Source organism: Hibiscus syriacus, unplaced genomic scaffold (genome assembly GCF_006381635.1).
Source record: "Hibiscus syriacus cultivar Baekdansim isolate YM2019G1 unplaced genomic scaffold, ASM638163v2 tig00116944_pilon, whole genome shotgun sequence".
NCBI lineage: Eukaryota > Viridiplantae > Streptophyta > Magnoliopsida > Malvales > Malvaceae > Hibiscus > Hibiscus syriacus.
This window is the reverse complement of record NW_024063479.1, coordinates 1517260-1533368: the sequence shown is the minus strand read 5'-3', so window position 1 is coordinate 1533368 and position 16109 is coordinate 1517260. Positions and strand designations below refer to the sequence as shown.

At 32.6% G+C, this 16109-nt stretch overlaps 1 pseudogene; it reads right to left on the bottom strand.

Moving 5' to 3' along the window:
• Positions 1-2848: 2848 nt before the first annotated feature.
• LOC120188470 lies at positions 2849-15571 on the bottom strand (annotated as a pseudogene).
• Between the last annotated feature and the right edge of the window lie 538 nt (positions 15572-16109).

Sequence of the window (16109 nt, the reverse complement as noted above, 5' to 3'; positions counted from 1 at the left end):
CATTTAATAATATTTGAAAGATTATTGATCAAAACATCATTTTTATATAATTTGGGTAAAATGTCAAAAAAATGCTTATAACGGTTTGATTAAATAGCCACCTTGATCCTTATTATTTTTGGAACATTTTAGTCACTAATGTTTTACTTTGAGGCAAAACTGTCTCTTTATATATGAAAAACATTATTTAACTGATGGTTAACGTTCTAAAATAATTGACTTTTAACCTTAAGATGAAATGTTGAGGACAAATTACTCTAAAAAGAGTAAGGGTGAAAATGATAATCTCGTCAAACTTTAGGATTTTTTTCTATAAAATGAAATATTAAAGGTAAAAATACTCTAAAGATACAAGTCAAAATAATTATTTTGATAAATATTTGAGGCTAATTATAATATTATGTCTGTAATTTAATGATCTCTAATGTATTTTATCCTTTTAATATTAATTTTTTTATTTTCTAGGATTCTTTTTTATTCAGTTTAATCTGTATTGACCGGCAGGCTGGCACGGGTGTATTAATTACTAATAAGCGTGGCAAAATTCTATCCATTTCTGACATTTTGCATACATCTGACCCCTGCCTCCTCATACTTTTTAAATTTTAAAATTTTAATAATGACTCCAATAATATAGGACAATATGACTAAACTAAATAATATAAAATTATCAAACTAAAGAACATGAATTAAATCTACAATTTATGTATAACATAAGAATTGATTATAAAATTTAATTTAATAGATTTCACAATTGTAATTTGAATGAGGATTAAAATTTTAAAATAAAAAAATACAGAATTATAAATATCAATAATTTTTAGTACAACAACTAAATCCACAACTTATATATAGTATATCTACTAATCAAATAATTTTTACCTTCTTCTAAATGTTTCTACTAAAAATTAATTTATTATATTTTTAATATATTAAATATAAGGGTTAAAGATTCATTTAGTCCTTGAGATTGACTATTTTTTCTACATTAGCCTCTTAAGTTTCTTTTTTATCCACACCAGTCCTTGAACATATTTGTCCATATCAGTCCTCTAATATTTGATTGTCTGTGAAAATTTACTCATATAATTGCTAACATTGTTGGTTATTGAAGATTTTGTGTTGTCTGTTGTAGATATTAAATTGTTTATTTTAGTAATTTAATACATTTATTTATTTATTAAAATAAGATATTTTATCTAACTTTAATTTAGGGACTAAAGTGAATAAAAAATTCAATACTAATATAAACAAAAAGTCTCACTCACTATTGTGGAGAAATAATGAAATGAAGATTGAAGAGATTAATTAAAGCTTTATCCCTAACCCAAATTTATTTCGGACAAATTAAACAACTAAGAGTTAATTGCACCATATATTCCCAAACTATGCCTCTTACTATAAATTGGTCTCTAAACTTTTGAATATTTTAATTTCATTCCCAAACTATGACTCCCATTCTAAATTGGTCCCTAAATTTTTTAACATTCCAATTCATCCTTGAAACTATAACCCTTATTCTTAGTCCCCAAACTTTTAACACTCCAATAATATCCCCTAAATCATTCAAAACTTCAAAGTTGAAATTAGAATATTTAAAAGTTTGAGAATCAATATAGAATGAGGGTTATAGTTTGAGGATGAATTTCGTATGTTCAAAATTTTGGGGACTAATTTAAAATAAAAAAATAGTTTGAGGATGAAATTAGAATGTTTAAAAGTCTAGGGTCAAAATTGAACAGTGTCATAGTTTAGGATCATATTTTATAATTAACTCAACCAATAAGTGTATAAATATATAAATCTTGAGTCAAGAACGAAGATATTCGAACCAATAACTAGTTAGTTTTGTATGAGATACAAAATTCTTTAAACAATGTCGGAACTTTAAACTTTGGCATTTGTGAATATAACAAATATAATTTGGAGGATCGCTCCATAATAGGCCTCTATAAAACCTTATCTGAATTAATTTGTTAATAGATCAGATACCATTGAAAAATAAAAATATAATTAAGATATTCGAATTATACTTATTTTATAACTTTATTTTAAAATTAGACAATAATTAATCATAACTCAATTTTTTAAAATTTGAACAAAAAATAATCCTTAAATATATAAAAACAACAATAAAAAGAACATATATCAATACCCTAAACCCTCGTCGATAATACTAAATATTATATGCATTAACAAGATCACTAGTTCATGTAGAAAGAAAATGAAAGACCAAACAGTCTGTTATATATGTTTTGAACACAGATTATTGACTCCAGAAAAAATAAAAGATCTAAACTGTCCCAATTTCCTTGCTGCTAATCCAAACCTGTCCCTTCAAACCTATAAAAAGAAAAGAAAAACAACTAACAGCTAGTGTTAATAGGATATTTTGTTCATTTTTCTTAAAGTATTCGTATTTAAATTTATGTCGAAATGTAAATAAGACGATAAACCCTAAATATATAATAAATAACCATGTATATTCGATACCCTTGCTCGGATAATCATACCATATATGACACATCGTATGAATCATAAAGACAAACATGTATAGGAGAGCTAATAGAAGTACTATGTTATTGTATGCTTCAAGCTTCATGATTCATTTTTCATGCAGCATTGATTATGAAAAGTGGAAACCATTATAGGAAACAAGCATTTATGGAACAAGAAAATGTTGGCAATAATAAGAACGGTGTAGTTTTTGTATCAACGACGTACACTCAGATGACCCAAATTGCAGAAAAAACCTAAGAACAAACGTAAAATCATCAACGAAGTAGCTTGATATACGTACCAAGATAATATGAAATCTTCCTGGAATCGATCCGATCTCTAGAAACCATCAAGAATATCGATTGAAAGGGCCAGTAGGATGGAGTTGCTTGCAAAGACAAAGATAAGCGATGTAAATAACGCGATCTTTGGCAGTCTTGGTGTGTTTGCAGAAATACTTGAGCTGTTCGAGAGTGCAGCAACCGACCGATCATTTGGCCGAGCAGCAAGAAGAGCCAGTTGATGGCTCTCTTCTTCCCGGAAAGCACCAGCTTAGCGCAGTTCTCTTGGCCGCAAAACCTGCATCTGGGTAACACGGGATTTCGCCAAACAGATGGTGCTCGGTCGTGCATGGAGTGCTTGTTCAGCGCTATGTAACTGCCGATTTCTTTGAACTTCTCTTCCAAATCGTACTCCATCTTGTACTGTCTCTCGCACCGCTTGCATTGGACTTCGCCAGTGATGGTACGGATCCCATTAGACAACAAATGTTGAAGTTCATGAACCGTGGCTCGGTGGTTCGTCGCCCATGGATATGGAGGTTCAATGGTCTCGCTCTTCCCTTCTCGTGGAGCATTTGTAGAGTTCTTCCGATGACGTATGGTTCGTGAAGGGACTCCTCCGGCGATCACCCCGCTTCCAGGAACATCCTTCGGGGACGGAGAAAAAGCAAGCTCCTCTGGTGGTGGGTGAAGAAGAGGGCCTGAAGACGACGCTTCAGAAGCAAAAACAGCGTTGTAAAGAGAAAGGTTAGGGGACAACTGAAGTGGATGCGAAGTTGGTGATTCATAGAGCAGTGCTTGTGCCGGAGACACCTGCACCGGATCCGTAACTGCCACCGGCGGTGGGGAAGACGGCGTTGGAGTGCTAGACAATCTTAACTCGAGATTATCATCACCCATGATTCCTTGACCTGAGAAAATGGAAATGAACGATGTATGCTTCTGAATTCAATGAAACAAATGTGAGATTTTACTTTGAAATGGAAATTCTTTATAAAATTTCTGTTTAGGGTTCATGTTCTTGAAGATTTTATACTGTGAAGGTCAATTGACTTGGTCCGGAGGGGTAGTTTTGTACTGATGAAATTGTATGTTTAAAGGGACTATTTGTTTTTCGGTCCCTATACTCTTCGTACATTAATTTACTCTTTTTTAATTAATTATTAATATCCGATCTATTGATCGACTAATCCAGATCGGGTACTGCAGAGGCAAGGGCGACCCTCCCAACCCAGTTCTCTCCATTTTCAAACGTCAGATTTGAACCTCTAATCTTGCTTAAGGGACCTAGTACCTATCTACTAGACCAATGATTGTTGATATTTTTTTTTATTCTTTAATAATTAAAGATCAATTGAATATATTAACTTTTATTTTTTTTTCTAAAAACATAATAAGATTTTACAAGTTATTTACAATCCAAAATTTACGAAGAGATTAAATTAGAATAAAATTTACATTAAATGAAAACTATTTAGTAGCATTATCGTGTGAACTTCAATTATAAAATCGTTTAAATTGTTAAGATTAAATAAAAGAGATTAAATTTTAAATTTACAAATAGTATAGGGACAATAAAAATATTTAAACTACTGATAAGATAAAAATTAGTTTAATTTTTAAATAAGATGATAAATTTTTTTTCAGTTTTTTCTTCTTCTTCTTCTTTTTTGTTTTTTGTAATTTAAATATAAAGCTGTTTTTATTTTTTATTAGTATATGTTATTTATCTTACAATTAATTTTTTTCATATTTAAATGTCATTACCAATATATTTATCAATAAAATGATACGAAAATTATTATTACTCAATCTTATACTTATTTTATTTTTCAACTATATCTCAATTGAAAATGTAGAAAATATTAAATAATAATAAATATTTTTTAATCTTGGCCAAATAATGTAAAAAATTAATTATCGAGTTGATGTTTGGGTCAATTGAATATCATTTTAATTAAAGAAATTATTAATAATTTAAAAATATATTAATAATTATATGAATTGATAAATAATTACAGTTGAAAACAACTAGCTATTTGATATTTTTTAAAACATAAAATACTAACTAATCATGTTTTGTTGTTTTGAAAATATTAACTATAAAATATTTATTTAAAGTGTTTAAAAATAAATACACAACCTTAATTCAAAAGATAAATAAATAAATAAATAGACAATCTTAAATCAGTAAATAAATAAATAAATAAATAAATCTTAAAAATATTTTGTGTGATTAAAAGCTTAATATGTTGGGGAGAATGATATTAATCATATAATTAATGGATGTTAGTTTCTCACCATAGTTCTTTGAATATATTAAAACTTTTAACATATCAATAATTAATTGAAGTTATAACATAATCTTTTTTTGGTACACTGGAAGAAAAGCAAACAATCTACCGTCTCAACTCGCCCACTCCATTCATATCAGCTCCTAACAAAGCAAGAAATTTAGTTGGAGGCACCTGCAAAATGGAGATGTCTTATTCTTGAAGTAGAGCAAGATTCACCAACTTATCAGCACATTTATTGCCTTCACGCCAAATATGTCTTACTTCCACCACCCAACCTTCCTTAAGGATATTTATTAAATCATTAATCAAAACGTTTTCTGAGAGATCCTCCATCCTTTCTGTTGGGATTTCTGGAAGCTCGAATCGACAACCGAAAGAGCTCGCCAAGAGGGGTCGGGACGGTTCTTGTGTTTAGGGAGTAAGGAGATTGAAAGATAGAAAATTTGCACAACGATTTATAATGGTTCGACTTCTCAACCAAGTTTACATCCACTACCTTAGCTCTTCACCAAGGATTTTCCAACGAATCCATTAATTTGTTCTTTCTTTTTGAGGACAAAGAGATACCTTTACAACTCCCTAGTTTTTCACGGGATAAACTAGAACCTTTCCCTAGCTTTTACATGGGCTTAGCTGGAACCTTTCCCCTTTACAAAGGATAAAAGAAGTAAACAAATAAACCTCTCAAAGGTAGGTGTTTATGTTTGTGTGTTGTGAGCACTATAAAATTATACGCAAATAATGTGCAAGTATATACAATCGCTCAAGTAATAAAGTGATGAGTGAGTATCGTCTCCACAGGGATTGGGTGAAATTACAAAAGTCCAACCAAAGCTAAGCACTAATCTATCTATGTATAGTTAGTCTTAATATATACAAATGTCACATCAAATGAAAAGTGTATGAAGGTGGATGTAGATGAATGGTCTGATGGTGTAGCAGATGAAAATGCAGAGGCAAGATAAGATGTTAATGTTGCAAATGGTGCAATGTCGAGGCAATGAAAAATGGTAAAAACAGTAAATAAACAACAAATAAAACGATGAATATATAATCCTCATGTGATAAGCTTCCAATGGAATGAATGATAGGGATTGATCTAAGGATGCTAAGCTTATCTCTCAGGTAGATTTAAGCTATCTAATCTTTACTTACTCGACAGGGCTTTCCTAAAGTGTTCTCAAAGAAACCTAACAGAATAGATGCCAAGGCATCTGCTCTCACTCAACGATATTGGCCAGCCTACCCTATTAATAAAGACACCCTTTTTAGTCGTTGAAATCCTATCCTAGTATCTCCTGAGATCTAAGGGATTAGGTTATAGTATTCCTAAACCGGTTCAAAGCCCCTTGAAAATACTATAACCCATTGCTTATGAGGATATTGTCTTGCGTTTCTCTCGAATACTTACAAGTATTTTTAGCTTAGGTTTCTCTCGAACACCTAACCTTCATCTAAGAAATGACACTTCTATACATCTTACAAGCCTAGATGGTGAAACATTCATAAGCAAAACAAATAAAGAACCAAGATAAACTTAAATATACCATTAAAATAAAATTTAAACATCCATTAAACCAACCACTACCAAATAAGTTAGTTTATGGTGGGGTTCAAAATATCTACAAAATAAATCATGAAAATATTCGTTCCAACAACCCATAAATAATATAAAAATAACATCAAAAAGGGAAGTGAGAAGAAGCCTTTGACGCGTGTCCCTGGAGGTCTCCTCGGCCACTACGAACCACCTTAGCTCACTAGCTCCTCTCGACGCTTAGCTCGTCACTCCTTGAAGCTTTATCAATGGAGAAAAACCCTAAGGAAGAAGAAGGAAAATAAAAAAGGAATTTTTCTGCTACAGTTTGCGTATGTGTGTCTCTCTTCCTTCTTTCTCTTTCCCATGAGGTGTCATATATAATAAAAAATATCTAGGGGTAATGTAACATCCTCCATACCGGGTTAGTGATTAAAGTGTAAGATTTTAAAATGTCAGTGATCAAATTAAATTAATCGAAAAGTGAAGGAAGTATTAAAGATATTGGGTAGGATGAATTATTAAGTGAATGAGAACTAAAAGGGTAAAAGGGTCATTGAGCAAAGATAATAATTAAATAATAGATATTGGGTATTATAATATCCAAGTGAAAGAAACAAGAGTTTCCAGATAACTCTTGACTCTTCTTTCTTCTTCAACGTGAAGAGCCCAAGCTAAGGTGAGTTTAATTTCTCTTGATTAATCCTTCAAATTCAAGCATGGTTTTAATTATGGAAGCCTTAAGAAAGATTATAGAAGGAAAAAGAGTTGTAGAAACTCAGAGAATTGTAAGTTAAGGGAGATTAAAGGTTAGAAGTCATTGAATGAAATATTGGATTAGAGGTCATAATAAGAATTAGAAGTTGGATTTGACTTGTTATCAAGCTAATTAAGAAGTATAAGGTGATAGAATTAAAGTTAGAACATGTTGGTATTTGAGTATGATTCTTGAATATCATGTAAAAGATAGGATTTTGAGTTTAAGGAAGTGATTATGGAGTAGAAACGAGTTTAATTATGTGGATGAAAGTTAGGAATATTAATGGAAGTGAAGTATGAGGTATGGAGCTGAAATGAAGTGAATTTCAAGCTCAAAAATGTGATTTCTGGGCAAGGGGAATCGGTACCCATTCAAGGGGAACCGATACCCCCTCAAACGAACATAGAATTCCAGAATGCCAGAGGGGAACCGATACCCCCACAGGAGAACCGATTCCCCCTAAAGGAAAATGTTAATATTGGTTTAATAAGTTCGTTTAAGTTGCTAGTATCCAATTAAAAGGTGTAGGTATCTAATAATTGTCTTAAAATGTATAATTATGTAGATTCAGAGCCTAAACGAGTTCCGGAATCATTGACAAGTAAGATCGATAAAAAGGGAAGATAAGAGATTGAAATGGACTAGTGAGGCCAGGTGAGTGCATATTAATTCATTTATGATGCTAAATGGAAACAAGACTTGTGACAAGTATATTTCCTATGTTTAATGCATGAATATATGATTATATGTATATGCATGACATAAATTGTATGTATGCATGATTATATGTGTTAACATGCTTTTGAATGAATGATATGAAAAGTGAGATAAACAAAGTATGGTTGATATAGGGTAATATAAGAATAGCTCATAAGGTTATATGCATAGGTAATATAAGTTATAAGATGAGAATATATAGGAATATCAAATAAGTTATGAGATAAGTTATGTGATATAATCTATATATATGAGTTTATGTGATATAAAAGTGTATAAGTGAAATAACATGATAGGTGATAAAACCGTAAGCCTATATGATTATGTGTTATATGTTACATGATATGACATGCAAGTTACATGAACAAATGAGAAATGATATAAGTCATATGAAACGATCTACGTGAATACATGCACTTGTGATACAGTGATATGATATGAGATATATGGTTACACATACCTGTGGTATGTGACAGAAGAGAAAGAACAAGTGATACGAAATGTATAAATAAATGCCCATAGTATATGATACGAGAGCTATAGGTATAGTTGGCATGCCAAGAGTCGAGGGTTTACCTATGTTCTACGGAACATATGGACAGTTTTACCTATGTCTTTCGAGACATATAGACAGTATACCTATGTTCTAAGGAACATATGGACAGTTACCGAGGATCTTTATGACCTCTGGACAATTACCGAGGATCTTTATGACCTCTGGATAGTTACCGGGGTCTTTGTGACCTCTGGATAGGTCCTTCGGGACATTTATATGAGCTGTGGTGACAGCATAGTGGTGCACAACCTCAATAGACTCACATATCTACAGTTCTCACATGTGCACATGGGCTAATAAGAGATAACATGGAATGTACTGTATATGATATATGTGTGTTAGTGATTATTGTATATGCTATAAGATAATATGATATGAGCTTAATTGATTATATGAACAAGAGAATAGAAATATGAAAGGTGATAATATGATAATGATAGGAAAGAAGATAATTATATGTATGTGTGGATATGTATATATATATATATATATATATATATCTATATGAAAGGTGCATGGTAGGAATCATTACATGTATATGTGGGTATGGTGCTTGTATGTGATATGTTAGTAGAAATTGTTCAAGCATGATTACGAGTTAGAGTTTTATTATATGTTTTATGCCTCATTAAGTCAACGACTTAGCGTGTGATTGTTTCACACGTAGGTTACAGAAGTGAGAAGAGTAAAGAGCTAAGAGGAGCAAGACAGGTCAGTTCTCCTTACCCAATTGTCAGATCAGAAAATATATGTACGGTATATAGAGTGTAGTTGGCATGTAGTCTAAAGATATAAATTGTATGAACTCTGATATATTTTGTAAACGTTTTGAATGAGTTAAATGTTATCCAAGTTTTTAAATTACTCACTATTTTATACGAATAAATGTTTGAAAAGTCAATGTGACACTTCGGACTCGTATCCGGGTCGGATACGGGTTGGGTGTTACATTTAATGGTATCAGAGCTACGGTTTAGCCGATTCTAGGCTAAAAACGAAGTTGAAAGTGTTTTAAAAAGTGTACATGCCAACACAAAGTGAGAAAAAAAAATATTTCTGATCTGATAGGATAAGGAGTGTGTTGTCTTGTTAATAGAGTTAAATTGTTATGTTATATAAGATAAGTGAATACTGAGAATGATTTATGAAATCTATATATATGTTTATATGATATGATGGATGACATGTGAACATATGCAATTGACATATGTTATACAATATGAATTGGATGAGCATATGCACACGTGATATCTGATAGAAGAAATGATATGAGCACATGAAAATATGAGAGTTTCCAAAGTAAAATACAAGACGATAGACCTGAAGGTAATAGCATTCACCTGCCCTGGCCAGGCAGGGAGAAGAGCGAAAACCTCAGGGAATGTCTGTATAAGATTAGAGAATGATTCATGAGGTTGAATGATATTCCGATATGTTTTTAATTGTATACTTCGTTAATTCATAGAATGAATGTATCAAAATAGTTAAAAGAGTTATGAGCACCCGATCTCAAGGGTGAATTTGAGGAAGGCTCTGTTGTTACAGACCTTTGGATATATGATATGAAGATAATACTAGAAGATGTTCATTTCTCCATAGTGGAGAAATTAAATTGAGAAGTTTGTTATTATGTGGATAAGATGGAATATGGTGAACGAGTTTCACCATAAGGATGTTTAAAGATCAAGTAACGCGGTTATTGTTGTAAAAGAGTTTGTATTCTAGATGGAAAGAGTTAGCATTGGCTAACCAGAGTACGTGATAAAAATGTACTGGAATTATAAGATTATAAGATATTGTCAGGATATGATAACCAAATTTGAAATGGATCTGGATACAGTTGCATATTTGGATCATAGTAATGTGGTATAGTAAAGGAAAAGGAAGTAAGAATTTGTATATTTGAGTAAAGCTGAGGATTGATAAGAAGAGTTTGAGAATGTGTATATCGATGATCAGATTATAGGACACAGGAAGTCAGAATGTTGAGTTTGAGTAAAAGAAATTTCAGGATGTATGAGAATAGAGGTGAAATTGATAAGTTAAGTAAGCGAATTTTTAAATAATTTAGATTGGAAAGGATGTATACGATTGGTATAATAGGGCTTGTGCCCTAGATTAAACAAAAGTTATTATCTAGCTGTCAGAGTAAAGGTGCTAGAGTTATAAGATTTGAGGAAAGATAAAGTGGAGTTAATCAAATATGATATGAATCTAGATGTGGTTATGTATCTTGATCATACAGATATGATGTAGGCAAAGAGATAATCATTGGTATGTTTTAAAAAGTGGCTTTAAAGAAGAAAATAAAAATACAAGAGATGATAAAGAATAAAGTTCGGTATAAGAAATAAGGATATCAAAGTTATGAGGATACAATGAAGATTGTTAAACAGAAGATGAATGCATAAACGAAAAAGATAGTTGGAAAATTAAAGGATTGAAAAGTAAGTTTCTGATGATGACAAGAAAGAATAAGTCAGGGAAGCAACATAAGAACATTAGAAAATATGTTCTTATTAAGATGTGCAGTGAAAATTCGAGGACGAATTTTCTTATAAGGAGGGGAGATTTGTAACATCCTCCATACCGGGTTAGTGATTAAAGTGTAAGATTTTAAAATGTCAGTGATCAAATTAAATTAATCGAAAAGTGAAGGAAGTATTAAAGATGTTGGGTAGGATGAATTATTAAGTGAATGAGAACTAAAAGGGTAAAAGGGTCATTGAGCAAAGATAATAATTAAATAATAGATATTGGGTATTATAATATCCAAGTGAAAGAAACAAGAGTTTCCAGATAACTCTTGACTCTTCTTTCTTCTTCAACGTGAAGAGCCCAAGCTAAGGTGAGTTTAATTTCTCTTGATTAATCCTTCAAATTCAAGCATGGTTTTAATTATGGAAGCCTTAAGAAAGATTATAGAAGGAAAAAGAGTTGTAGAAACTCAGAGAATTGTAAGTTAAGGGAGATTAAAGGTTAGAAGTCATTGAATGAAATATTGGATTAGAGGTCATAATAAGAATTAGAAGTTGGATTTGACTTGTTATCAAGCTAATTAAGAAGTATAAGGTGATAGAATTAAAGTTAGAACATGTTGGTATTTGAGTATGATTCTTGAATATCATGTAAAAGATAGGATTTGAGTTTAAGGAAGTGATTATGGAGTAGAAACGAGTTTAATTATGTGATGAAAGTTAGGAATATTAATGGAAGTGAAGTATGAGGTATGGAGCTGAAATGAAGTGAATTTCAAGCTCAAAAATGTGATTTCTGGGCAAGGGGAATCAGTACCCATTCAAGGGGAACCGATACCCCCTCAAACGAACATAGAATTCCAGAATGCCAGAGGGGAACCGATACCCCCACAGGAGGGAACCGATTCCCCTAAAGGAAAATGTTAATATTGGTTTAATAAGTTCGTTTAAGTTGCTAGTATCCAATTAAAAGGTGTAGGTATCTAATAATTGTCTTAAAATGTATAATTATGTAGATTCAGAGCCTAAACGAGTTCCGGAATCATTAACAAGTAAGATCGATAAAAAGGGAAGATAAGAGATTGAAATGGACTAGTGAGGCCAGGTGAGTGCATATTAATTCATTTATGATGCTAAATGGAAACAAGACTTGTGACAAGTCTATTTCCTATGTTTAATGCATGAATATATGATTATATGTATATGCATGACATAAATTGTATGTATGCATGATTATATGTGTTAACATGCTTTTGAATGAATGATATGAAAAGTGAGATAAACAAAGTATGGTTGATATAGGGTAATATAAGAATAGCTCATAAGGTTATATGCATAGGTAATATAAGTTATAAGATGAGAATATATAGGAATATCAAATAAGTTATGAGATAAGTTATGTGACATGATCTATATATATGAGTTTATGTGATATAAAAGTGTATAAGTGAAATAACATGATAGGTGATAAAACCGTAAGCCTATATGATTATGTGTTATATGTTACATGATATGACATGCAAGTTACATGAACAAATGAGAAATGGTATAAGTCATATGAAACGATCTACGTGAATACATGCACTTGTGATACAGGTGATATGATATGAGATATATGGTTACACATACCTGTGGTATGTGACAGAAGAGAAAGAACAAGTGATACGAAATGTATAAATAAATGCCCATAGTATATGATACAAGAGCTATAGGTATAGTTGGCATGCCAAGAGTCGAGGGTTTACCTATGTTCTACGGAACATATGGACAGTTTTACCTATGTCTTTCGAGACATATGGACAGTATACCTATGTTCTAAGGAACATATGGATAGTTACCGAGGATCTTTATGACCTCTGGACAGTTACCGAGGATCTTTATGACCTCTGGATAGTTACCGGGGTCTTTGTGACCTCTGGATAGGTCCTTCGGGACATTTATATGAGCTGTGGTGACAACATAGTGGTGCACAACCTCAATAGACTCACATATCTACAGTTCTCACAGGTGCACATGGGCTAATAAGAGATAACATGGAATGTACTGTATATGATATATGTGTGTTAGTGATTATTGTATATGCTATAAGATAATTGATATGAGCTTAATTGATTATATGAACAAGAGAATAGAAATATGAAAGGTGATAATATGATAATGATAGGAAATAAGATAATTATATGTATGTGTGGATATGTATATATATATATATATATATATATATATCTATATGAAAGGTGCATGGTAGGAATCATTACATGTATATGTGGGTATGGTGCTTGTATGTGATATGTTAGTAGAAATTGTTCAAGCATGATTACGAGTTAGAGTTTTATTATATGTTTTATGCCTCACTAAGTCAATGACTTAGCGTGTGATTGTTTCACACGTAGGTTACAGAAGTGAGAAGAGTAAAGAGCTAAGAGGAGCAAGACAGGTCAGTTCTCCTTACCCAATTGTCAGATCAGAAAATATATGTACGGTATATAGAGTGTAGTTGGCATGTAGTCTAAAGATATAAATTGTATGAACTCTGATATATTTTGTAAACGTTTTGAATGAGTTAAATGTTATCCAAGTTTTTAAATTACTCACTATTTTATACGAATAAATGTTTGAAAAGTCAATGTGACACTTCAGACTCGTATCCGGGTCGGATACGGGTTGGGGGTGTTACAGGTAATGATGAGGTTGTTGGGTGCAAAATACCCCTCATACCCCTAGAGTCACATTTAGTGCATGAACCTTATCCTCCAGGTGGCAGTGGTCCTCTGGCAGCTTTGGCAGGTGGTTACAGCAATCAATTCACGTGCAGAGCCAGCTGTCCACGTACAACTGTATATTTTTATCATTTTCTATGCCAGAAATTCCAAGGCATTTCAATCTGCTTCAGCAACATGTGATGCCGCGACATTACTTCCCAAAGAATCCTTTTTGCTTGTTATTCCCTACACACCACAGACAAACTGCACATTTCCCTCAAGTAGTATCATTAAGAAATAAAATAACACTACTACCACAAATGCAACTATATGCAACTACATAATCCTAAAATGTCTAAAATGAGCTTTTAAACAAACAATAACTTAAGCAAAAAACGCCTTAAAAGTAGCCTTTTTAGGAAGTTAACACACCCCCAAACTTAAGCTATTGCTTGTACTCAAGCAATGGATAATAATTACATAAGAAAAATGTCATGGCAATGTTCGACAATAAGACAGTAGGACAAAATTGAATTTCAACCCTCAGAAAAATAGGCTTCAACATGTTAGACTTATAGAGAATTCAAGTACTTTTCCCTAGGTCAAGATCCTTTGTGGTAGTGTATATGCATGATTATATCCAATCTATACTTAGCAAATTTAAACAATTTCTAATCAAGTCCCCTAGTTTGTGCCAAGACATTTACTCATTCATTAAGCATATTTTATTTACTCCCTTTTTCTTTTATGAACTTTTTTTTATATGATGTTATGAAGGGAGTCAGCTCATCACACCTACTCTCCCACACTCTAGGTAAAAGGGAGCATACCTTTCACCCCCGAGCTAGTTAAGTAGAGTCATCTAGTGACTACTTTCATTCACTCATATGCACATGGCTGCCATTTATTAAAGAGAGTTTCAAGCAATGCCATGGCAAAGAAGAGTGTCCCTCTACAGCTATGCCTAAACATTTATTCACAATTTTATATATAAGGGAGTTATTTTTTTTATTTTAAGATCAATACTATATTTCAATGCCAAAACTAACTAGAGTTCCTTCATAAAAAATTTCCAAATTTTCTAAGTATAAAGAACATACAAATCGTGTAAAAAAATTCACAAAGCATCAAGCCCTAGAGTGAGTTATATCATTCTCAATAGTCATTTACATTCAGATTCTAGCCTAACAAATTCATCATCATCGGGTATCCTCAATACATTTTATCTAACTGTTCTACCATATACTGATGTCATGGCATAATACTACGCTAATGCTATCATGCATATGTTCTACCGAGAACACTACTCCCCCAAACCTAAGGGAAACATTGTCCTCAATGCTTAAAGAGAACTAAACTAATTAAAAACTATATTTCATGCAATGAAATGCAAACTAAATGACAATGAATGTAAGTGAGGTACATCAATGTTTACGTGGTGGTGTTGCCTTGGAGGTGCTAGCAGCTCCTCGTTTGGTGCGCTTGCGTAGTGGTGCGGGGATGGACTCGGAAGAACTGGAGTACTGACGCGCAATGCGTCCAGCCGTGGTCTTGGTACGATGACCACTTCGTGGTGCAGGAGAAGGATCGGGTGCAGGGACAGGACTAGGTGTTTCTTCGACAGGTATAGTGGGCAGATATTTAGGGGTTTCAGAATAGTACAGAGCAGGATTCGATTCATCAACTGGAGGATCGGCTGCATCTTGCTTGGGCTCTGGAGATGCCTCGGCATTAAATGCTGACATAATTTCTTCTGGGAAGCTAAGGAAATTCCGTTGACCGTGGGGAATAATTTCTTGAAACATTGATTCCACCACAACATATCTATGCTTCACATATCCAAAAAAGTTACGGATGTCACTGTGTAAAGTATCCAGGGTAGCTTGAGTCTGCGTCACAGCTTCCTCGAGAGCAAGTAACTTTGCCTCGACATTTGATTGTGTAGTTCCTACATATTGCTCATGAACAGGGTCTTTAGACTTGGGATTTTCAATTCCCAATAGCAGTGGGAGTCTGGCCCTAGTAATGCCCGATAATCCAGGTAAAATCTCATCAAATGCATTTTCCTCTACTTTTTTCTTACGACACAAAGCAGTAATTAAGTTAGGAAACACCAAAGCACTTGCCTTTTTACCCAAACATTCATTAACTTGTTGAATAATATTACGACCAACATCAATAAGATGAGATACCATTATTGAATGTAAAAGCAGTAAGCGAGAAAGTAATACCATCGTATTGTGGGAAATAGGCATAAGTTTATGTTTAAGGAAGTGATTCCAT